Source organism: Geotrypetes seraphini, chromosome 17, assembly GCF_902459505.1.
Source record: "Geotrypetes seraphini chromosome 17, aGeoSer1.1, whole genome shotgun sequence".
Classification (NCBI taxonomy): domain Eukaryota; kingdom Metazoa; phylum Chordata; class Amphibia; order Gymnophiona; family Dermophiidae; genus Geotrypetes; species Geotrypetes seraphini.
The window spans coordinates 14,913,082-14,937,799 of record NC_047100.1 but is presented as its reverse complement, the minus strand read 5'-3'; the positions used below and the strand labels follow the sequence as shown (position 1 = coordinate 14,937,799).

Genomic DNA, 24,718 nt, shown 5'->3' with positions numbered 1-24,718 from the left:
TCGCTTTAACTTAATGTGGTTGGACAATTGCAAAGTCAGAATTTAAGCATTGTCCTTCTTAGCAAGTTTTATTTTATTTAATTTATTTATATATCACTTGTATCCTAAGTGGTTTTACATTTTACAGGTACTTTATCATATTTCCCTATCTGTCCCAGTGGGCTTAAACTCTAGTGTACCTGGGACAATGAGGGGATTAAGTGACTTGCCCAGGGTCACACGGATCAGCGAGGGATTTGAACCCACAACCTCAGGGTGCTGAGACTGTAGCTTTAACCACTGCGCCAAACCCTCCCAGACTCTTATGGAAAAGAGGGTTTGCTGCGTTGCTAGCTCTATTTCTGTGAAAGGACCACAGCTTGGGGCACTTGCATTTGATTAAGACTTTTCCTTCTGCGTTGTTATAACCCGTGCATTTTATTGGTCTGAAATGTCAAACTGCATTCCATTCTCTTGGGTGTTTTAATTAGACCAAAATAAGAATGGCTACCATTAGTTTTGACAACAAACCCAGCTTTTCTTCAGTCAGTTATATTTAAAAGATTATTATCTCAACCCAAACACAACTTGTGGTTGCTCTGTAAGATATTTATAGAACCACTAGGGCTCTATGGTTATTTAGTACATTCATCACTGAATGCATTTAATAAACTTTTTAAAAATTATTATTATTTCTAGTAACTACTTCATCGCTTAATGTACATGCATTCCATTAGAGTTCATATAGCAAATGAGGGCTTTGTGTTTCCATTAATGCCAAACACATTTAACAAATTTTTAACAAAGAACGCTGGCAATAAGCCAAACTCCTAAAGGGATGCTGAAAAAAATGCCATGATTTTAAACTAGATTTATTTTAGCTTTTACTTTTTCACTTAACTCTAGTATTGTCATAGGAATCACAGTAACAGCAATCTTTATTGTGTACAAGAATTTATTGTCCTTTTACTAAAATGCATTAGGCACTTAGGGACAGATTCTGTAACCGGCACCAATATTGGCAGCCTTCTTAAAAGCAGCCACCGATCTCGTGTAATTTCACACATCAGGGCTGGTTTCAGAATCGCACCTATGGGAAATAGGTGCCAGAAATGTAGGCCAGGTTTTTCCAGGCCTGCATTTCTGGTGCCTATCTTTGCGTGAATCACGCCTACATAGGCCCTTTAGGTTGTCTGACACCACTTCCGGCTTTGGCCATGCCTACTTTGGTGTCCAGTGGCCTAAAGCACCTACATAGGTGTGATTCTGGCATCTCTTATTTAGGCACTGGTAGGCGCTTCAACTTGGCGTGCTTCAATTAGGTGCCTAAGTTTAGGTGCTGGCTTTAGAATTTCCCCCTTAAAAGTGAATGCAACAAATGGTGCCAAAATTCGGGCGCCAAAAAATTCAGTGCACATGCCTTATATATAGGATTAAAAATATACAACACACTGTAACTATATCATGCAGGTGTTTATAATCATTCAGTCAAAACTAAGTCCAAAATTCATAGAAAATGATAAACATACAAAAACGTGGAGAAAACCAGACCTCATACCCAGCCAGCCAGGACTGCACTGTACCCTAAGTCATCTGTATCACTGGTCTGAAAAAAACTCCACACATAAACATTTAATCAGTATCTCACACATTCAGTGAACTCCTGTTTTCAAAATCAATTTTTTCAAACGTAGGATGAAAATTGTAACTCCACTGCAAAAAAATATATATATCGATGACTACAGGGGAATATGGAACAAAAGGAGGTAGAACTCGATCAAAAATCTTTTTCTTATATTAAAGCGTAAAAACTTATCTGAAGATCATGGCTGTCCATTTCAAATGCTTCTCTCATAAGCCTGCCAATCAGAAAATCCGGACCCCTAGACCTGCCCCCCAGGCCCGCCCTGTAACACTCTAATCCTACTCCCAGTCCCGCCCTAGCCCCGCCCCCCGCTGACTGCTCTTGTCGGGCAGGGAGGAAATCCACGCATTTGCGGATTTCCTTTTTGCCCGAGACGATTTAAGGAGGCTTTTCAAAACCCAGACATCTGGTAACCCTACTTATATAGAATACCACCTAACTTTTGGGTACTAGACTTATGCCTGCTGAAATCTGGTACAAATGCTAGCATCCAAGTTAGGTGCAGTTAGACAGTATTCTGTAATACCATGTGTAAGGCTGACCTGTCATCAAATGACAAGTTCCTGATTAGCCCAGACAGATTCTTCTGCTTCCCAGAGCCATTATGCCATGAAACAGTAGAAACCTAGTTGAACTACCAAACTGGCTTCTTGCTCCATCCTGTTAAAGCAAGTCAGGTTCCCCTTTCCCTGCCGTAGTCAATGACTCTTGCAGAGTCCTACTTCCAATACCAATAACTGTAATTGTCTTGTGCCTGACAAATGGAAAGCGAGTACCTTCAGATATGCTGGGAAGACTCCAACTCCCAGAACCATCTTGAGGGCTGTGCAGATGGTGCGGCTGCACAAAACATCGAAGATGGGCTCAAAAATAACTCTCTATCCATTGTCTCCCTTGCGGAGATTAAAATACAGTGGTTGAAACAGAGGTGATATGTCACACAGGGTAGAATTCTGGTACAGGATGCTCCTGCATTTCTCTTTTTCTTTTAACTCTTGGGCTGCCACATGGCAATAATCATAGGCCAGAATTTTCCAAAAACCTGTATTAAAAAGAGCCGATCTGCTAACGCAGCCGTTTTGATAGTGAATTGAAAAAAGCGAGACATTCTCAAAAAATCGCTCATGCAGATGAGGTCGGCGGACAACAGCGAAGATTTGCTAAATTTGCATGTGCCCAACGCTGGGCACATGCGCAGAAAAATCGCATTTAATCCCCCCCAAAAAAATCGCATTTAAACCCCCCCCAAAAAAAACAAACAAACCCACCCCCCCACAACAGCGAGAGATATGCCCACTCTCCCTGCCACTAAGAAGTGCCTGCTGCCGCTCGGTCATGTGCACCCCCTGCAGTGGGAGAGATGCCTACTTTCTCTGCTACCAAGAAACGCCTGCCACCACTCAGCCACGTGTACCCTCCGCAGTGGGAGAGATGCCCACTCTCCCCACTGCCAAGTGACCCCCGCCATAGAACACCTCCCCCCGCCTCTGACGCCCCCCTCCCCCTTATCTCCACATAGATTCATGGAGGGACATGGACTCCCTCCTCCCAGCTGGCCTGATTCATAGAAAATGGGCCTTCCCCTCCCTGGTGCAACATTTAAAAAGTGGTCTATTTGTACGCAATAAATTGTTTTTCCAAATAAACTTTGCGTGCATCTTGTACATCTGTCTGCAGTTTTTTCTTGCCTTTGTTAGGGGCCTTATACAGCCTGAGCCAATCATAGCCTTAGACCCCTTCACGGATGCACCATGAGGGGGCCTAAGGCTCTGACTGGTCCAGATGCCTAAAGCCCCTCCTATGAGGTGTCAGTAAACAGTTGAGCGACAGCGTTAACTTTATGAGATTCTGGGCATATGTCTTAACAAGGGAAATAATTCTGTCTCCTCTGCCAAACCAGTTGCCATCTTGTCCCAGAGCACAGAGAATGGAGATCAGACTTAAAATAGCTTCATCTAATTTACAACAGCCAAGGCTAGGGGCCTCCATGTTATCTACAACAGCTGAGACTGGAAGCCTCCTTTCCCTTATGTTTATTTAATGTGCAGATATAAACCCAAAAGATCAGTAAGACAAAATTAATTTATGTATAATTTATGTATAATAGTAGAATGTCTGACCTGGGTTTCATTGTCCTCAGTATGTACATTGCATTATTTATCAAGAGCACCTGTTTTTGATACATATGACTTCTACCCCAGGCCATCGTAGGAGATTATAGATAGGATTCTTTCTACCTCTGCTCTTGTAATCACAGTGTAATGAGAATTACAATCTCTCAAATTATGGGTATAAATGAAGGCACAAAAATTTCCTGGGGTAATTTTCAAAACTGAATAATATGCATGCTTTCAGTTTCGGAAATTTGCAGTTACCCACACAGTGAAAAGTATATGTGCATTATTTACATATGCACCGAGTAATAAACATAGTAACATAGTAGATGACGGCAGATAAAGACCCGAATGGTCCATCTAGTCTGCCCAACTTGATTCAATCTAAAAATTTGTTGAGTTTTTTTTTTTTCCTTCTTCTTCTCCTTAGCTATTTCTGGACAAGAATCTAAAGCTCTGCCTGGTACTGTTCTTAGATTCCAACTACTGAAGTCCCCATTAAAGCTCACTCCAGTCCATCTACACTCTCCCAGCCATTGAAGCCATCCCCAGCCCATCCTTCTCCAAACGGCTATATACAAACATAGACTGTGCAAGTCTGCCCAGTACTGGCCTTAGTTCTTCAATATTTACTCTTATTTTCTGATTTTAGATCCTCTGTGTTCATCCCATGCTTTTTTGAACTCCATCACCGTTTTCCTCTCCACCACCTCTCTCTGGAGCGCATTCCAGTTATCCACCACTCTCTCCGTAAAGAAGAATTTCCTTACATTGCTCTGGAGTCTCCCACCCCTCAACCTCAAATTATGTCCTTTGGTTTTACCATTTTCCTTTCTCTGGAAAAGATTTTGTTCTACATTAATAACTTTCAAGTATTTGAACGTCTGAATCATATCCCCCCTGTCCCTCCTTTCCTCTAAGGTACTGTATACATATTCAGGTCTTCCAGTCTCTCCTCATACGTCTTTGTCACAAACTTCCTATCATTTTCGTCACCCTTCTCTGGATCGCTTCAAGCCTTTGTGTGTCCTTCGCCAGATACGGTCTCCAAAACTGAACACAATACTCCAAGTGAGGCTTCACCAACGACCTGTACAGGGGCATCAATACCTTCGTTCTTCTACTGGTTACGTCTCTCTTTATACAGCCCAGCATCCTTCTGGCAGCAGCCTCCGCCTTGTTACACTATTTTTTCACCTTCAGATCTTCGGACACTATCACCCCAAGGTCCCTCTCCCCATCCGTGCATATCAGCCTCTCCCCTCCCAACATATACGGCTCCTTCCAATTATTAATCCCCAAATACATTACTCTGCATTTCTTTGCATTGAATTTTAGTTGCCAGATTTTAGACCATTCCTCTAATTTTTGTAGATCCTTTTTTCATGTTTTCCACTCCCTCCTCTATGTCTACTCTGTTACAAATCTTGGTATCATCTGCAAAAAGGCAAACTTTTCCTTCTAACCCTTCAGCAGTGTCACTCACAAATATATTGAACAGGATTGGCCCCAGCACCGAACCCTGAGGGACTCCACTACTCACCTTTCCTTCCTCCAAGCGACTTCCATTAATCACCACTCTCTGGCATCTGTCCGACAGCCAGTTTCTAACCCAGTTCTCCACTTTGGGTCCTAATTTCAGCCCTTCAAGTTTGTTCAAGAGTTCCTATGAAGAACTGTATCAAAGGTTTTGCTGAAATCTAAGTAAATTACATCTAGCATATGTCCTCGATCCAGTTCTCTGGTCACCCAATCATAAAATCCAATCAGGTTTGTTTGGCACAAATTACCTTTAGTAAAGCCATGTTGCCTCGGATTCTACGAGGTTCACTATTCTTTCTTTCAACAACACTTCCATTATTTTTCCAACAACCGAAGTGAGGCTTACCAGCCTGTAGTTTCATGCTTCATCCCTGTGACCACTTTTGTGAATAGGGACCACATCCGCTCTTATTCAGTCCCCAGAAACCACTCCCATCTCCAGAGATTTGTTGAACAAGTCTTTAATAGGACCCGCCAGAACCTCTCTGAGCTCCCTCAGTATCCTGGAATGGATCCCGTCTGGTCCCATCGCTTTGTCCACCTTCAGTTTTTCAAGTTGTTCATAAACACTTTCCTCCATGAATGGCACAGAATCTACTACATTTTCTTGTGTAACTTTGCCAGACAATCTCGGTCCTTCTCCAGGTTTTTCTTCCGTGAACACAGAGGAGAAGTATTGGTTTAGCACGTTTGCTTTTTCCTCATCATACTCCACATATCGCTTCCTAGCATCTTTTAGTTTAGTAATTCCATTTTTCATCTTCCTCCTTTCACTTATATATCTAAAAAAAGTTTTGTCTCCCTTTTTGACATTTTTAGACATTTGTTCTACTATGGAAGTAAAAGATTTCTCATGCTCAGACAACTTCTTGGTGGCAGCCTCTATAGATTCATCAAAGAGGTCATTGCCTTCACAAGGAATATTAGCCAGACGATCCTGAATGTTGGGATCCATATCAATGGTGCAAAGCTAGGCAAGGCGGCGCATCGCTACGGAGAAAGCAGTGACCCTCGAGGAAAGTTCAAAGGCATCATAAGATGACTGAAGAAGGTGCAACCTGAGTTGTGCTAAGATAGCAATGACTTGCTGAAACTCCAAAAGTCTGTGCTGAGCAAAGTCTTTAGTAAAACCAGGGAGTATATCAATAAAATACTTAGTAGTAAAGATGAGATTATAATTCAAAACCCTGGAGGTCATCATCAAATTTTGATAGAGACGAAGGCCAAACTTGTCCATGGTCCTGCCCTCTCTGCCAGGAGAAATGGTAGCATAGACCCTGGAAGGATGACTCCTCTTTAAGGAAGATTCCTCTTTAAGGAAGATTCCACAAGAAGGGACTAATGAGATAGTTGAGAGTTCTCAAAGTCCTTGCAATGTACAGTTCTATACCTCGATTCCAATTTGCCTGGAACAGCAGGAATGGCATAAGGAATCTCCAGGTTTCGTTTGAAAGTTTGAGAAAGAAGCCTGTTAAGAGGAAGTTTGAGAGACTCCGCAGGAGGTCAAGGCAAACTCATTTCCTTTAAATACTCCTTAGAGTACTTAGAACCCGGAGTCCAGTTTAAGATCCAGGTCCTCAGCCATTTGACGGAGGAAGGAGGAAAAAGACAATTGATCCACAAGAGGATGGCCTCGAGAGGGACTTGATGACCTCAAGGCGCCTCGAGTGGAAAACGAAGGTGAGGCCTCTCTGGAGAATAGATATCCTAGCGAATAAGCAGACTGAGATGAGGCACTAGGAGAAGCTATACCATTGACAGCAGATAAAGGCCGAATGGTCCATCCAGTCTGTCCATCCAGAACATCCGCTATCTCCTCTCTATTGGCTAAAGCTCTTAACACTTGCATTGTGATGTCATAGAGCTTTATAGTTATAGAAACATAGTAACATGATGGCAGATAAAGACCGAATGGCCCATCCAGTCTGCCCATCCACAACATCCGCTATCTCCTCTTCCTACTGTTAGCTGTTTCACTAAGCCAAGTGCACAATCAGCTTGAGAGTGAGTATGTTTAAGTGTTAACATCCTTCAAAGTATTGTCATTTAGGATTATAGCATTGTGCAACAGTTCTGGATGTTTCTCCCATACTGCACGATGCAGGTAGTATTACAGAAATGACATGCACTACTGTGCATTCACAGTGTGTCCCTCGCGAGCTGGATGACACACAAGACAACCTGGGAGACTACTTTGAAAGATGTTAACAGTTAAACAGTTTGTACTTGTACTTTGTGATTTCTGTTGTACACTGTATGCCATAATAAAACAATTTCAAATATCATGTTTTTTGCTTCTTCCCTACTAGAGATCGCTGCACACATCTCTCATCTGGTGGCAAGGTTAAGAAGTATATATCTCATATTTTCAGACAGATATATTATGAGATTTCCAGTATTGGTGCATTTTTAAGAGAGAAAAAATAGTTGCCATGTCTTATGAATCAACCCTCGTAGAATTCTAATGTAAGTGGGTATATACATGCCTGTAATCTAGGTACAAATATTTGTACCACCCACTGAGTGATCCTGCCTAAATCAGTGGCATAGCTTAAGGACTGATATAGGTTAGGCCTAAGCTCAAAGTGGGTAGGCCTAAAATGTGATCTCCATCCCTACCCACCTCATCCCTACACCTGCTCTCCCAGAACTAAAAATAGAAAAACCTAACCTGGTGGGCATCTTCAAGCTCCTCCAGCTGAAAACCTCCTGGCCAGAACACTTGCAACATGGGCAGTTGTTAGCAGTGTGCCTGAGCTGCTGGCACTGCCAATCCCCGTGCACGTTCAGCTTAATACTGCTCAAAAACTGAGCATGTGCAGGGGAATGGGCAGGGACTGGCTCAGAGATAATGCCACTGGCAGATCAAGTTGCAAGTGTTATGAATAGGAGGAAGTCTTCGACTAATAGGACCTGGAGATCCCTTCCAGACACATGAAGGGAGAACCAATTTTGGATGGGCCATGGCTGCACCATTGGCCTAAAAGTTAGTTAATCACGAAACGTAAGTATTCTGTAAGTTATGCATGTGTGAGTTCTGCCCATACTCCACTAATGTGTATATTTACCTGTAAAATAAGCAAAGATATACGCCCATGTTTACAGAAGAGTGCATAGGTGGATTTTTTGGCAAGTACATGCATATACAGCTTTCATCTAAATATTTACATGCAGTATCGTCAAACAAATGTTAGCGCTTATTTCATAGAATTAACTTCCATGAAGTAAATTTCATAAAAGATATAACAAAGAAGTTTGTAATCATTGTGTATCCAAAGCGATGGAGGGTGACATGACTTGCCTAAGTTGGAGGATTTGAACTGGCTTTCATAATTATGTTCTTTCCTCGAGATCTTACAATTAGCGTGAAAGTTTAAACCATGGGCAATCAACATAAATGTTCATTTACATAACTACCTACGCCAACTGTGAAGGATCAAGCCCTACCTCCCAAAAACAGACTTAGCCCAACTGCAATATACGTACTCTCTAGACTAGATTACTGCAACTCCCTATTCAATGGCATCGCTGCAAGAGATCTAAAACGCCTCCCAAAAGTCCAGAACTCAACAATTCGACTCCTATACAACCTCAGCTACCATGGACCCATTACTCCAGCAGCTCACTGGTTACCAGTCAAAAAGTGATGCATCTTCAAAGCCCAGGTCATGGCACACAAGAGATTCTACCAAAAAACCCTAGCCTACATAGCATCCAAGCTACGCCTATACACCCCTAACCGCCCCTCCACTCCATAGCAGAACAAAGACTCAGCATACCTTCAGGGAGATCCCTCCGAATTAGTACAGCGTACAAAAGATCCTACAGCCATTTCCTACCTCAGCTATGGAACTGACTACCCACACAGTTCAGGTCGCTAGACTCACTAATGACCTTCCGCAGAGCAATAAAGACCTTCCTCTTCCGCCAATCAGGCCATTAAAAACTGACTCCTCATTATATTTTCCTAGTACTCTTCGCTATGACCAGTCCGGTCTCTAGAATAAACTCTGTTATTGTCTTCTGTAACCTATTTGTTGTGAATGTCTAATTGTAACCCGTTCTGAGCTTCTGGGAGAACAGGATAGAAATTGAAATATATAAATAAATAATTATTCTCATAGTTCTTCAGTGACATCACTCAAGGCTCAAAATCTTTCATAGTGTCATCTAATTGGTCCTTTAATTTGCAATTTTTAATGCTTTTTATAGAATAAGGGGGTCAGCCCATTCTTAGTGCATCTTAGTAAAAGCATCCCTGAATATCTAGAGAATTTGAAAGTAAATTCATGCTTGCATTGCACTGCTTGTGTAAACTAGAAATAAAATCATGCTTGTCAATTTAAGCCTTTTCTCAAATGTAACATTTTGTATTGTTACAGTTATTAGAAGAGCTGAAGAAAGAAGATGAATGCAGAACTGCACAATGTCTGATAATCTATTGCTTAAACCTCAAATCATTACTACCAGAACATGAAGCAGATCTTAGAAATGGAGGATCACTTTCCATCTCATAGAGAAAAGGAGTTCTGAATGCATGGATTGCGTTTGCCATCCTTTCTCATGAACTGTTGCTTTGATGAGAAAATGCAAAACAGTATCTGCATCCTGCCAGCAATGTCTTAAAAGAAATGCAATATGGGGGGGAGGGAAGCAGTTCTGATGTTGAATTTTTCCATATCCAAAAATTACTGGTGTTCAGTTGCAATGCTTTTATCAGATTACTCTAGGTAAAAGACTATTCACTTGAGGTTTACTGTGAAATTAAAGGGTTTGATTTTGTCCCCCACAAATTATCTTCATCTCACTTGATTCTCTTACTCTTGAATGGCATCTTTCCTAAACTAGATTATCAAAATGGTGCTAGAAAGCCATTGATTAGGGGCCTTAAAGAAGAATCTCCATGTGTAAATAGCCATCATGTAGACATTTTAAGGGGAACATGGTGGAGGCATGGTTTGGGTGGGACTTGAGTGCATAAAAATCTACACTCTATTCCCCATTTTATAAAGGGAAATACACGTGTACTGGGAGACATGCACAGGTTTTTTAAGTGCTTGTTTCAGTGAGGGAGTTATTCTGCTTAATCCCCGTTCCTTGTTTATCTCTTCACCTAAAATGAAAACAGGTTAAGAATGCAGCCTCATTACTTAATCGGTGGCTCTTGCATGTGTAGGTTTGTAAAATGGGGCAGCTACAGATGGAAGTGGTGCTACTTCCACATAAATGTTGTGAAATCCAGAAATGCCAAGTTAGTTCCAGGCTGGAGCCTTTTTGGCCAGCCTTGGTTTGTTTTTTTCCAATATTTTTAAGGTGATGTGTCAAAAGCGCGGAGGACAGTGGTGCGCCGACATTTGCATGGACAAATGCGTGCTGCCACTTATGCCGCTTTGAGGCCTTCCCTTTTGCGCTCTAAGGAGGGGTGGGGAGGAACCCCCCTACACTTAGAAGTCCTCGTGCTCCCGAACAGTGAAGAGAATGGGAGTTTTAACTGTACTGTGGGGGGGTTCCCCCCCAACGTGAGCGCAAGCAGTTCTAAGTGTAGTTGCGGTTTCCCCCACCCCCTCAAAGCGTAAAACAGAAGGCCTCAAAATTGCGGAAGCGGCAGCGTGCTTTTGTCCTCTGCGCAAATGTCAGCACGGGATTGTCGGCGCACCAATGTTCTCCACACTTTTGACGGTATATCATTTTTATTGGTATTTTGAAAAACACAGTAAGGCCCAGATTCTATAAATGGTGCTATAAGTTAGGTGGCGGTAGATGCCCTTCCACCGCATAACTTAATTGTTTTAACTGGTTTTATTCATTTTTTGTAACACTGATTGGGCTTGCTGATCAGAAAAGAAGCGACTGCTGGTTAGTGAATCACTGCCCTCCAAAATTTGCATGCCATTTCCCTCATTTGCATGCACGGATCGGGATGGGATCACTACACACGTTAGTGAATCAGGTTGAAGGGAAATCGGGTTGTAAAGGGCTCGCAAACCGATCGGTACAACAATAGGTTGTACATAACATATTTTTAATTGTTACTCGCTTAGTATTTAATAAGCGATTTATCAAATTTAATAAAACTTGAACTTGAAACTTGAAGACCAGTCACTTCTATCCTGGCTGACTCTCCTGCCTTCTTCTGTCCTTTAAAACCACGGGCTTGCAATGCTTTTTACCAAGGCAAGCCCGTGGTTTTAACCCGAAATCCGCCACCGCCATCGCCGCTGCCATCGGGCCCAAAGCCTCCTATCCCGTCCCTATAAATATGGTAGGAGGGATGCCAACTCCCTCCTGCCATCGCAAAACCACTATCGGCCGGGCACCGCCCACCCCTCCCTGTACCTTAGACCGCAGCTCTTAAAATTATGGCAGGAGGGTTCCCACTCCCTCCTGCCATATCTACTATTCCCTCACCCCCAAAAACAAATGGCAGGAGGGTTGCAGAAGCCCTTCTGCCACCCAAAGGAAGCCCCCTCCCGGTTCACGCCAGACCCACCCCCCTTCCCGTACTTATACAGTTGGGAGCAGGAGGGATGCTCAGTCCCTCCTGCTCCAGGCCTCTTCTGATGAGTGTGACCTTAGGCCCCGCCCCGGTGCATCACATGATGCACTGGGGCGGGGCCTAAGGCCTCAGACTCGTCACGGGAGGCATTGGAGCAGGAGGGATTGAGCACCCTTCCTGCTCTGTTATAGGTATGGGAAGGGGGGGAGAGGACAGGGAGTGGGGGAGGGGGCGTCCACTGAAAGACTTGGCTACAACACAAGTCAATAACCACCCAAAATAGGTAGCATAGAGAGGAACTAGGGGTCTCAAGCGCTCACAGCTAAAAGCCCGATATTTTTCTCAAGGCTAGTAACTATACGGTGAGCTATCATCGGTCCCGTACACTCTGTGTAACGTTTGTTTATAAATTTTTAAGAAAACTGAAGCAAAGTACTTTCAAGCTAAGAACACTAAAGCTAAGTACTTCTAACTATAATGGGAGAGTAATGCATAAGAAATTCAAATTCCTAGATTACTAAATCATTTTAAAAAAGTATAAAAAATATAAAAATTTATAAACAAACGTTACAGAGAGTGTACGGGACCGACGATAGCTCACTGTATAGTTACTAGCCTTGAGAAAAATATCGAGCTTTTAGCTGTGAGCGCTTGAGACCCCTAGTTCCTCTCTATGCTACCTATTTTGGGTGGTTATTGACTTGTGTTGTAGCCAAGTCTTAAGGATTTCACTTTTATAATTATTAACATATATATGATTATGTATTACATTTGACTCACAGTTCAGTATTAAGTTACATTTTAGGTTTAAGAACTGTTACTGTTTTGATGCACTCTTAGGGCTGGATTCTATAAACAGTGCCTATATTGGGTGGCAACTACAAAACATCGCCGTTTGCGCATCAGTCGTATGTAGGTTCTGTTAACAGAATTGCAACTACAGAAAAACTTAGGCACCGGTAATTTATTTAAAAGATTTCTTAAGCGCCTATAACAAAAAAAAACCATTCATATCAAAATGTAGGCCAGGGTTTTAGAGGTCTAAGTTACCAGCTCCTAAGTTTAACAGAGAATCACAGCTAACAGCGCCAAGGTCATCTCCACCCCTAACCATGTCTACCTTGATCTTAAGTGCCATGCTTAGATGTGATTATGGCGCCTATCCTGCTTTTTTTTAACATTTTAGGGCTAGATTCACTAACCTCTGATCCGTTTCCGTTTGCATGCAGGCCGACAAAGTCACTAAAGGCCTGCATGCAAATGGAGACGATCGTTGGCATGCCCCCAGCCAACTGCACGGATCACTAAAGCCCTGACAGTAGTGACAGGAGAAACAGTCTCCTGTCACTGCTGTCAGGGCTTCTGACGGGTTTGTAAAAACATTTTTTCATTGGGCAGATATTTTGCGTGTTTTACACACGCAAAATATCTACCCGATTTAAAAAAAAAAAAAAAAATTAACCCCCCCCCCCTCCCAACAAGGGCCCCGAACACCCCTCCCTCCCCGAACCCTCCCCAAAAAAATTTGCCCCGCAGCCGCCACCGCTTAAAATTATGGCAGGAGGGTTCCCATTGTCTCCTGCCATCGGTCCCACCCACCCACCCAAAAACTAATGGCAGGAGGGATGTAGTGCCTGATCCTGCCCATTGAAATCAATGTTGCAAGACCCATAAATCACCAGGACAGGGTAGACAGAAATCCATGACCATCCCAAAATCTCCAGCCTAGAATTTAGTAGCTTGGCATCTCTGGAAATAGCCACTTCCACACAGATTGTACCTGGATGGCGCTGTTCATTTTGTTCATATGTATGTTTCTGAAATACACGTGTACTCCTGCAGGTATTTGAGACAAAGTCTGCGCTGGCAGAGCCTTTTCTAAAATACTATCAGAACTGAGTACATCTTGACCCTAGATCAGTGGCATAGTAAAGGACCACCCTGAGAACCATGTTGGTGGAGGTACCAGCCCTTGTCCGCTCCCCTATGCCACGTCCGTGCCCTCCTTTTCCCCAAACCGTGTGAGCAACTTCTCAGGCCTGCTGCTCACACTGGCCTGGCTCCCCTCTGAAATCACTTCCAGGTCACGGGGCCAGTAAGTGATGTCAGAGGGAAAGCTAATGCTGCTGTGAGCAGTAGGCTGGAGAAGCTGCTTGCATTGGTGAAGATTTAAGAACATAAGAAGTTGCCTCCGCTGGGTCAGACCAGGGGTCCATCGCGCCAGCAGTCTGCTCCCGCGGCGGCCCATCAGGTCCATGACCTGTAAGTGATCCTTTGTCTAAAACCTTTCATTCCCCATTATTCTTCCATCTATACCCTTCCATAATCCTATCTCTACCTCTATCTATATCCCTCAATCCCCGTATCCTTCAGGAACTTGTCCAATCCCTCTTTGAATCCCCTTAATGTACTCTGTCCTATCACATCCTCCGGAAGCACATTCCGGGTGTCCACCACCCTCTGAGTGAAGAAAAATTTCCTAGCATTGGTTCTAAACCTGTCCCCTTTCAGTTTCTCCGAGTGCCCCCTTGTTCTTGTAGTTCCCAATAGGCTGAAGAGATATAGAGGGGAAGGGATGGCGCATGTGGCATGGGGGGGACCACCCTGGGTGCCTCTTACCTTTGCAATGCCACAGCCCTGGGTGTCTCAATTTTAGCCTCTATACTCTCTATAAAATTAGTATCTAAGAGTGTTTGTACAAATCTTTTCAGATAAATAGCATTCTTTTGATCCTTGATATTCTCATATGTCTTGTGACCTTTAATAGTGTATTATACTCTGGGCCAGGTTGGAAATGAAATCAATTTTTTTGGGTAGTGATTGACCTTAGGAAAATATGGTGTGTGTCTCTGACAATGCATGGAACATCTGAAATAAAAATGAATATTTTCTATTTCTATAATTTTGTATGCTGAAACATTGAAGTGTATGAGTGTATTTGCATACATGCACATACTTATAATTACTTTTAAGCAACTTTTTGCCAACTAGAAGCAGGAACAGTATTTAATGTAATAGCTGGGACTCGTAGAAACAGCAAGATAAAATATTATGAAAACTGTGTGTGAATTATTCACTCTTTTCCATATATTAAAGAAAATCCCACGCTAGCAACATCCTAGAGAACATGATGGGGGAGGGGGTGTTAACAGGAAAATACCTCCTGTGAATAGGCATTATTTATATTATATATATATATATATCTGCATTGTAGATATCGAAATTCCGGGAAAGACAACCTTTTCAAAGCACATGCCAAGAAGCCAAAATAAACCTAATGTCTGACTTCACTATATGTCTATATGTAGTGCAACTGATGGATAACCTTTCTACATACCCTTAACTCGAAGGAATTTTACAGCTTCATAAAGAAAACTATTCAGGCTTGCACATGTGCAGATGTTCTTTATGGTTGATGCAGCTTTCCTGTGAATGGGAATACTTCCATCTGGGTTGGAGTGGAATACTACATTTTAAAGGACAAACAGTGGATTTTTAAGCATGAGTGGCCTTAAAATCATTCAGATTTTTTTTTTTTTTTTTTTTTTTTGCTGCTATGAACTTATGAATGGATATCCCCAAAGTGGGTCATGAGCCTAGAACAACATCATTTTTAAATCCTGTTGGTGCAAAATCCTGAACATTCTTATAAGGATATGATAATTAGATTTCAGGTGTTGATTGTTGTCCAGACAGTCCATTTATTTGAGCCATATTGAATGTAAAATTTTACAGTGACTTGTCATTTGCTTGTTACGGTGTTTATCTTAGCAAACCTTTATAAACAAAACAATAAAATGTATGTATAATTCAGAGCTCATTCATGTTTAAAATAGTTTGTCCTTTAACAATTAATTGAATTCTAGACCTTCATTTTGGAAAACTTCACAAGTATTTAACACACTTGACAAATGTTGCACTTGGAAACAGCAAATTCTGACTGGTGTCAGTTAGGGGGGGTGGTTTAATACCAATGCCTCCTACAAGTCAGATCATGCTATAACTTTCAACTGAATACTTGAAGTACGAAAATGAATTCTGAACAATAAAATTGTAAAAGTTAAAATGTAGATAATTTATATGTATGTGCCAATCTTGTCACAGATGTACTTTTAGAGCAATGTTTTGGGGATGGCCGGAGGGAATGCTGATTTACACATTATCATAATAAAAGGGGTACAGTAGTTACAAACAAAATGCAATTTTTGTCTGATATTACATTTTTCAATATGTGTAATTACTCTGAAGTTCCGGGGAAACTTTTACTAGACTAAGAAATTTAGGGGTTTAAAATAAACACTGTGATGATGTTGGGAAACCATTTTATTTCAGCAATGTCCGGGTGGTTTGTTTCCTTAATACCTTGATGTAAAACCAACATTTTGATCAACCTAAGGTATATCAGTTATTTTGTAATCAAGCTTGTATTCTACATTCTTCAAATGTAAAGTACTGATTTTTTTTTTTACATTTAATGAATTTTGTGTATTCAGTATGCACGTAAATTTTCTTTGGGAGTTAAAAGTTTACCTTTTAAAGGTTCTATGGAAAGACCTCATCGTGATGGTACACGCTATCTGCGGTTTCTGTGTGCATAGAGTGTTCTTTGAATGTGATGTGCAGCAATCAAGGGTCAGTGTTCTAAATATACGATCAGGCCCTTATTTGATGGTGTGCATCTTTAACTACTACGTTTGAGTGGCATGCTCTGGACTGTTGGTGTTGATCTCTGGTTGAGGATTTTGATCATGAGCTAGATTCCTCACAAACTATCAGAGGGCATGTGTTACTGTACTGAAATGTTTCGTGAAAGTGTGAAACATAGATATGCAGCGTCATAGCATCGCTGCTTTGTGTAAGAAAATGTTGTTCAACTTGCTTATATTCGCCAAATAAACGTTATTTCTTTCTGAAACTGTGGCTGTGTGGTGGAGACTGAATTAAAAGTGCAGTGATGTTCAGTCAATTCATTCTCACTTAAGTTACCAATTTTACAGAAGTTTTTTTTTTTTTTGTCTATTATTGCTTTGCTTAATTGTTCAATTATTTTTTTCTCTGCATACATTACAATAATGTAGAAGACCGAAACTGTTCACATGCTTTATGACATTCTGGGTGCTGGCAAATGTCTTTTAAAGTTGCTTTTTTAAAGTTGACAATTTATTGGGGAGTGGGGGGGGGGGAGAAGCTTTATAGAGCATGACTTTCTTACCTCCTCCTGGGCTGGCCAGATACACAGCAAAAGCAATAAAAAGGTGAATGGATGCTTCCTAAGTAGGTATCTAGAACAGGAATATGAGGAAAAGTTCTCAGCCCATCCAAGAAGAGAATGACATGGATATGGTTCAGTCAATGATCTAAAAATATACAATTTTGTTTCTGCAAACTGGCACATAACGATATAAGATAACACTCTTTTCAGTTACAGTGGCAAAATAACGCTCAGAATTTAGGAAGTTGGTTGATTGAGCTGAGAACTTTTCAGTACCCCCTTCTATGTAATAAAAGTGAGGCAAGTATAGGGCAATCAAGCCATTGTGACATCATCATTGAGGTTGGCTCTTATTGTTGGAATGAGACATTATGACATCACAATCTCAGAGACTCTTCAGACCAGGAGGAGCTGCTGAAAAGTTCTCAGCCCAACGGAGAAGAGAATAACGTGGATATAGTTCAATTGATGATCTGAAACAATGTCAAAACAGAGAATTTTGTTTCTGCGGATTGGCACTTGGCACTTTTCAGCTACAGGCAAAATAACGCTCAGAATTTAGGGAATTGGTTGGTTGATTGGGCTGAGGACTTTTCAGCACCCCCTCATATGTAATAAAAGTGAGCCAAGTATAGGACAATCAAGCCATTGTGGCATCACTGATGAGATTAGCTCTTATTGGTGGAAAGAAGTATTATGACATCACAATCTCAGATCTGGTTACCAGAGATTGAAACTCTTCACACTAAGTGGGGCTGATGAAAAGTTCTCAGCCCAACCAGGGAGAGAATGAGGTGGATGTGGTTCAATCAATGATCTGAAACACAGAATTTTGTTTCTGCAAATTGGCACTAAACCAAATAAGATAACACTCTTTTCAGCTACAGTGGCAAAATAATGCTCAGAATTTGGGAAGTTGGTTGGGCTGAGAACCTTTCAGCACCCCCTAGTAGTAACTTATTGGAGGGGGGGGGGGGGAGGAGGCTTTCATTGAATTGGGTTTATTTTCAGTTACATTTTCTGATCATCTCTATGTGGTAGAGTACAGATGTTCTCAAATAAGAATGCCCTGATTAAGTTAAAATCAGAGTGGTTGAGGTAACAGGTTTTCACTTCTATCAGAACTAATTTTAAAACACAAGAAAATTGTGCTTGATCCACCATTTTACGAATTGCAAAACTTTCCTTTCTCAGCAACAGCCTCATAAATATATAGAAATGAAATACAGCAAATCAGGTCTCCTTAGGTAGAATTAATTATTTTAGAAACTGTGGTGATCTATGATGCTTCTGTTAGATGCATTTCATATGAGAGCCTACCTCTAGGTTAGTGTTGAGAACTAGTTGTTCCGGGATTAGGATAAAGCAAAACCATAATTTGGTTTGGGATTTCTAGTTTGTTGGTGAGGGGGGGGAAGCGAAAGAAAAAGACCGCTCAGCTTTAAGACCGCAACATATTCGCTCCTGGTTAAAACAAAGGAAAGCAGCCCTCACCAATATGCAGTAGAGCAGACCTATGCCACCTTATGCAATATTAACCAAGAACACCTCTATATCTTAAAAAAAAAAGATTACGAGGCAATGTTTGAACATCTAGTTTTAATCCTCCTGCTTTAGCAATGGTCTGTACTTCAGTTAAGTCAGGTGGCCAGGCCTTAACGTTCTCCCTTCCCCATATGTAACAGCATTCAGTCTCAGTCTTGAACCCTACCTTACTAGGCTTGATCCTAGCCTAGACTGAAACACATGAAAAACAGAGCATCCTTGAGTCAGTGGTTAATGCACATCTTCAAGAGCTCCTCCATATGGTAGAACTGTTGTGATACAACTCAGCTCATACAAAATAATTTAATATATGGAGAAATGAGTTAGGAAAGATGACTGTATAACAATGCTCACCTAATTAATTATGGAAATCAATATGCAGAGCCACCGGCTATGTACTAGGTCGGGTTCCATTTGTGTAAGTGCAATTTTAATGGAGTACTGCAACACTAACAAATCTCGTGTGAGGCCTGAGATATACTCAGCCCTCAATTGAAAACGTTCCGCATGCCATCAGTTGAGTAATTGAATGCAAAAACAAGGACATGCTTTGATATTTTTTAGGCAGACCTCATCTTTAAAAAGAAGTCACATGTTCTTAAGCACACCCACTCTTGTATTTTCTTTGATTTTGGAAGTATGTGCCATTTTCATATATATATCAAGGCTTGTACAACTCTATATAAAAAAACTAAAGCAAACTGTACATTCTAAAACCACTAGGTTTTAGTCATGCCTGCACAGTCAGGGTTTTCTGGTTATGGAACACTGCATTTTTATGTAAAAAAAAATAGAAAAATAAATAAATAGCTACTTATGAAACTGTTTACTGTAGGCCAATGACATTTAATATGAGACGCTATTAGTTACCAGAAGTACTGCATTTTGTTTTCTTTTTTTTTTTTATTTTTTAGATGAACTGTTCCTTTCATATGCAAAATATTCAAGGGCTCGAGCAACTGCAAACAATTTTTCCCGTTTAGCTAAAATGGGCTATATAAAGCAAGCCCGAGAGCTGGTCTCGACGGGCGACCCTAACGCGGGGCTGGGTGGCCCGCTGAGTCGCCCATGAGGGTCCCTGGGGAAAGAAAAAGAAAGGGGTGTCATAAAAAATGGGGTTTAGAAACGCATACCTTCTCCCCCCCCCCCCCCCCCAGTGAAGCAGAATATCTTTTGGTTGAAATGGTCAAACAATCCAATCTCCAGCCCCACCCTCAATCTATCTAGTTGCTGATGCTGCGTTGACCGAAATACGGTGGAGACATGGCACCTGTGATCCACCCTTTTCCACTGCTTATGATATGTCTTACCTTAATACTTTCATTTTATCTTTAATGCCTGCTATATGCTTATATATGCTTGAATGGAAAACTCAGCGAGCTCTATCTTGAAAACGAAAATCATCCAGGTTAAAAAAGAAAAAAAAAATACCCCACCATAAAGGGAAAAAAGTTCTGATGATTAAAAGCTCTTATCTTCATTTTTTTTAACCTTTATGATTAGCAGTAGTTTTAAGGGCATAGTTCACAAGAAGATCGAAAATTAGATGAGTGGTAAATTGATGGATTTGGTCACAACAGAAAACCACTTGAAGTAGTTCTGTTCATGTACTTCTATCAGAATGATTTTTTTTTTTTAAGTTTTAGAATCTTTTCTATATGTTTTGCCAAGTTGCTGTCTATTCCCATTCGTTAAGAGTTTGAAAGCAGCTTATATACCGTATATGATGAATAAAAAGGTAGGTAAAATAAAATAGGAGGGGTCGCTGAAAAGTTCTCAGCACAACCAAGAAGAAAATTATGTGGAACCATGAAACTTGCAAGTTATTCCACACTTTTCTTTACAGTTTTTGTTTCATTTTTCATTTCATTTCATATCATTGAAATGAAAAGTGTCAAGAAAAGTATGGAATAAGTTGTAAGTTTCATGGCTCCATATCATTCTGTTGCTTGGGCTGAGAATTTTTCAGCAGCCCCTGGTAGGTTTTGATGTTAAAGAGCTATCTTGTGTGCCTCATTGAGTTAATGATACAAGGTTACTCTTCCTTTCCATGAAAATGTTGCAAAAGAAATGTGAAATGTCTAATTAGATGTATGCTACATAATGTAACTTTTATTTATTTATTTTATTTTTTCCTATACCACTTAAATAACTAAATGGTTCACATGAATTAAAACAAACATAATAATTATGACAAACTAAACATGAATAGCCTATTTGTTTGTTAAAACCTTTAAACACCCGAGTTTCCTTTGGAATGACTCATTGACTCCAGAATATTATAAATGTAATTATATTAACAGAAATACTGAAAGTTTGGATACACACACGCAGTTTTATAATTCTTTATTCAAAATAAAAATTGTCATGAAATTGTTCGGAAACTTGAAATAAATGACTCTTCTTTCCTGAAAAGTGCAGTTCAAAGGAGAAACTGGATGTTCTAGAGCTATTTAATTACAATTGTTGGAGCCATCGTTTTGGGAGAAGCAGGAAATTGATCATATGTGAGTATCTTTGCATAAAAGTGGTATGGTCCCAGTCTATTCTGCGTGTTAAAATTTGTAGTAAGACATTATGATTTTGAACATCTAGACTATGAATGTTACTTCTAATGGTGCTTTACTCTTCTTCTTTGTTCACTTTGTATATTTTATGTATTTTTTTTAAGTTGATTACTAAAAATACTGAGACTAATGGTGTTTTACTGTAAGTCAATCTAGCCTTAACTGATCTAAAAATAGCGCAAAATCCCTCCTCAAACCAGTTTATAGATTAGAAGGTTTAAAATTAAAATAAAACTAGTTAAAATCAAGACTGTAGCTTGGTAATAGTAGTAGTAATAGTAGTAGTGGTGATGACTATATGGTTTCTTTTTAAAATCTAGCAAACACGTATTTAATTTCAACAGAGCCGATAGAGAATAATCTACCAGCGACTGCACGATTCGTAGATCCAATGCTCGATTCCTACCTTCAAAAATATATGGACAGTGATAAAAATAAGTCAGGAATAAACACATTTACAGGATGTCTGGATTTTTGCCTTTGGCTTCCTCGTCCACATGCCACGGGCATGCCTGTAATTAGCAGGATGCCGCTGCTCAAAGTGTGATTAAAAACCAAGGCTGCAGCAACGTCGCTGAATCGGTCTGATTTTGTTTTACAAGTTTCATGCGGCATAAACAGTAAACATAGGAAGATAGGCGAAGTTCTTGGAGGTTTTGCATTAATCATTGTTGGGGCTTATTTTGGGTTATCAGCAAAGTGTGAATGACGGGGCTGTTCATTTTGATTTATTTATTAGGAATATATCACAATGTTAAAGTTAACATGCTGGAAATTCCAGTATTCTAGAACAGTCCTTCCCGACTAGTAATTTATCTGTGACCCCATATATCGATAGAATCAGTCGACCGAGGTCATCGATCTTAAATACACGTTTAAGAGGTGAACTGCTGGTGGATCTTTATTCATTTAGTTCACGCTCTCTTGTTACAGTAGCATCCCTCCCCTCTTTACACTTTATATTATTTTGTACTAATTCTATTGATCTGAGGAATGGCAGCGTTTGCACTTTCCATAGTAAGCCAAACGCAATGCAATATTATTTACTATGAATGCCAAGCTAAAACTGGTTCTTCCAAAACAACCAACAATCCCATGCCACCTCGAGCTAAGAGTACAATAGGTACTACATATATAACTTGTTAATAAACCCTTAAAAATTCCAACTGTGAATTTTGATTTATAAGACCACTAAACAGAGACATTTTGCTTCCACTTTTTTCATTCATTTCAAATAATATATTAATGTTTTTATTCTCACTGTAATCCTTATTTATCTTTGATATTGAATGGGGATTCCCAGGGCTGAACCACGGGGCCCACTCGTAGACTGATTCTGGAACATAGCATGAGCAGAGTCGAAAGTAGATTTTAAAACTACACACATGTGATGTAGTTTAAAGACGCATACTTTTGTTTGCAAAAAAATGATAAGCACTGGAACCATTATTTATGCATTATTCATTGAAAGGCAGGGTTTTATCAGATCTTGATCCCTGACCACCAAAACTGAAACTCAGGAAATCAGGAACTTTATCATTTTTAATCTGTTTCCTGAGTTTGAATTACTGCAATCAAGAACCATGATCTAATAACCCCCTTTCGGAAGCCAGTGCCTGGGTAGTGAACCAAGGTCGCCATCATTGATCACAATGTTTCAACACATCTCTAACAAGTACTCGGAACACAGAAAAACAGAAGGGTGTGGGGGTCGAGAAAAGAGACACGGAAGTAAACAACGCCGATTACCCTAGTTTTATATATATATATATATATATATATATATATATATATATATATATATATATATATATATATATATATATATATATATAAATTCTTATATGTGTTCTTTTATAAGTATGGAGAATGTCAATGTCTAGAAATACTCAGAAAAAAATAGGAATGGCTCAGTTTGTAGGCTTCGATGTTAGCTGATAAAAAATACATTTGCTATAATGATCACAGATCACTAGTTGGGAGGCTCATGAATCTGAGACTAGCAAAATTTGATTTGCATTTTCCCCCAATGGCAGAAATACCAATCAGTGTCAGCATGAACAGCACTTTGACCTTCCTGCCTTGTTTTCTCCACATGTCTAAGTAAGTCCAAAAGGCTTGCTACTCAGACAATTAGATAAACAAAATCTTTTCAAAATGATTAATGACACCAAGATCTAAAATCCACAAATCATGAACTTTTTCAATGCCAGAATTATAATTTATAAATCACAAAGTACTATAAAAATGTAAGTCTCAGTGACTAGACAAAAGATGTGCAGATCATAATCCCTAGAAATAATTAATAGTAGTAGTAGTATTACAAATGAAAACCATTTTTGAGCTTGTTTGCTCCTGTTGCAGATATTAAGGAACTGCTCTGTAAAATGTGTATAAATGCAGATATTCTTAGAAAATCCACTATATTGATTTGGAAAATATATGTGTATGGCCTTTTAATGTCTTTTTGATAAGTTACTTGATAGGGAAGTAATAAATGAACAGGCTGGTAATAAATCTACAATAAGTCAATAAAAATAGTTTGTTTCAGAATGAGCAATAATGACTTTCTATAAATGTAGAATATCTGAGAATAGACGCTTTTTAATCCGTTAAAAGAAAATCAGCCACGGCTCATTTTCTTTTAAAAAAATATTACCAAAAAGCTTGTGATTTTGAAAGCAGCATCTGTTTTAGCAATCAGTCCGTTTCCCAAATATTTTTGACATGGTACTCGTAACTGATTCCAACAGTATAGCAACAGCGGGAACCTAGTCTCTGATGTCTCTTTAGGAATGCAGCTCCATATATGGACCTGTAATAATGTTGCCATAAGCAGATTAAAAGCATTACATAGGTTTGGTTTTTAAAAATGTTTTTGATACAGACTGTTATTGAAAAAGGTCACAAAGAGGATTCACGATTTCTTTAAAAAAAAAAAAAAAAGGAAAAGTGTATTTTAATGGATAAAATAAGATTTTTTAAAATATATATAATGCGATAGAAATAACGTTAAAGTGAGACTAGGCTATAAGGTGGATCGACCAGCTGTTCTCAATCCTCATTTCTGGATAGACATACAGTATATACAAAGGTCAAATCTAGAACTGTATTCGTTTTCTAAAGATGGAAGGAGGGGCTTATGGACATATTCAAGCAGTTATGCATGTCAAATTATCTTTGTCTAGGATCTACCATAATTTTAAGTACTTTTGCACTTAAACTTCCTCACTATCTGAGGAAGAAAAATGTTAACTTGCAAAATTAACAAGATTTAATATGCAGATCTGATACGTTTAAGATATATATATATATATAGAGAGAGAGAGAATGTATAGTGTAGCAAGATCTATGTTCCAAAAATATCCAACGCAATCTACAAAAAAAATTAAAGTGTTGGAGGATATTATCTCTATAGTCTATTAGATATGCATAATGCAAAGAATTTCTATTTGGAGCGGAGTGTCAGCAGTAAATCAACGAGAACTGATGTCGGGTCCTATGGGGTAGCACTAAACTCGGATCTGGTTTTTAATAGGTCGTGCACAAAGCGCATGCGCCTCTTCCAAGTTTTCAGGCTGCGGTTTTGTCCGCGACTTTCTCCACTTTAGAAAACAA

At 39.9% G+C, this 24,718-nt stretch overlaps 1 protein-coding gene across 7 annotated transcripts in view; it reads left to right on the top strand.

Annotated features, from left to right (window-relative positions):
• Positions 1-11,100, top strand: part of ERC2 (ELKS/RAB6-interacting/CAST family member 2) — a 779,911-nt gene extending 768,811 nt beyond the window's left edge. For all 7 annotated transcript variants that reach the window (XR_004537423.1, XR_004537420.1, XR_004537424.1 and 4 more), the window contains one exon: positions 9,663-11,100. The gene's annotated coding sequence lies outside the window, so the exon portion shown is untranslated. The remainder of the gene's footprint in view (positions 1-9,662) is intronic.
• The last annotated feature ends 13,618 nt before the right edge of the window (positions 11,101-24,718 follow it).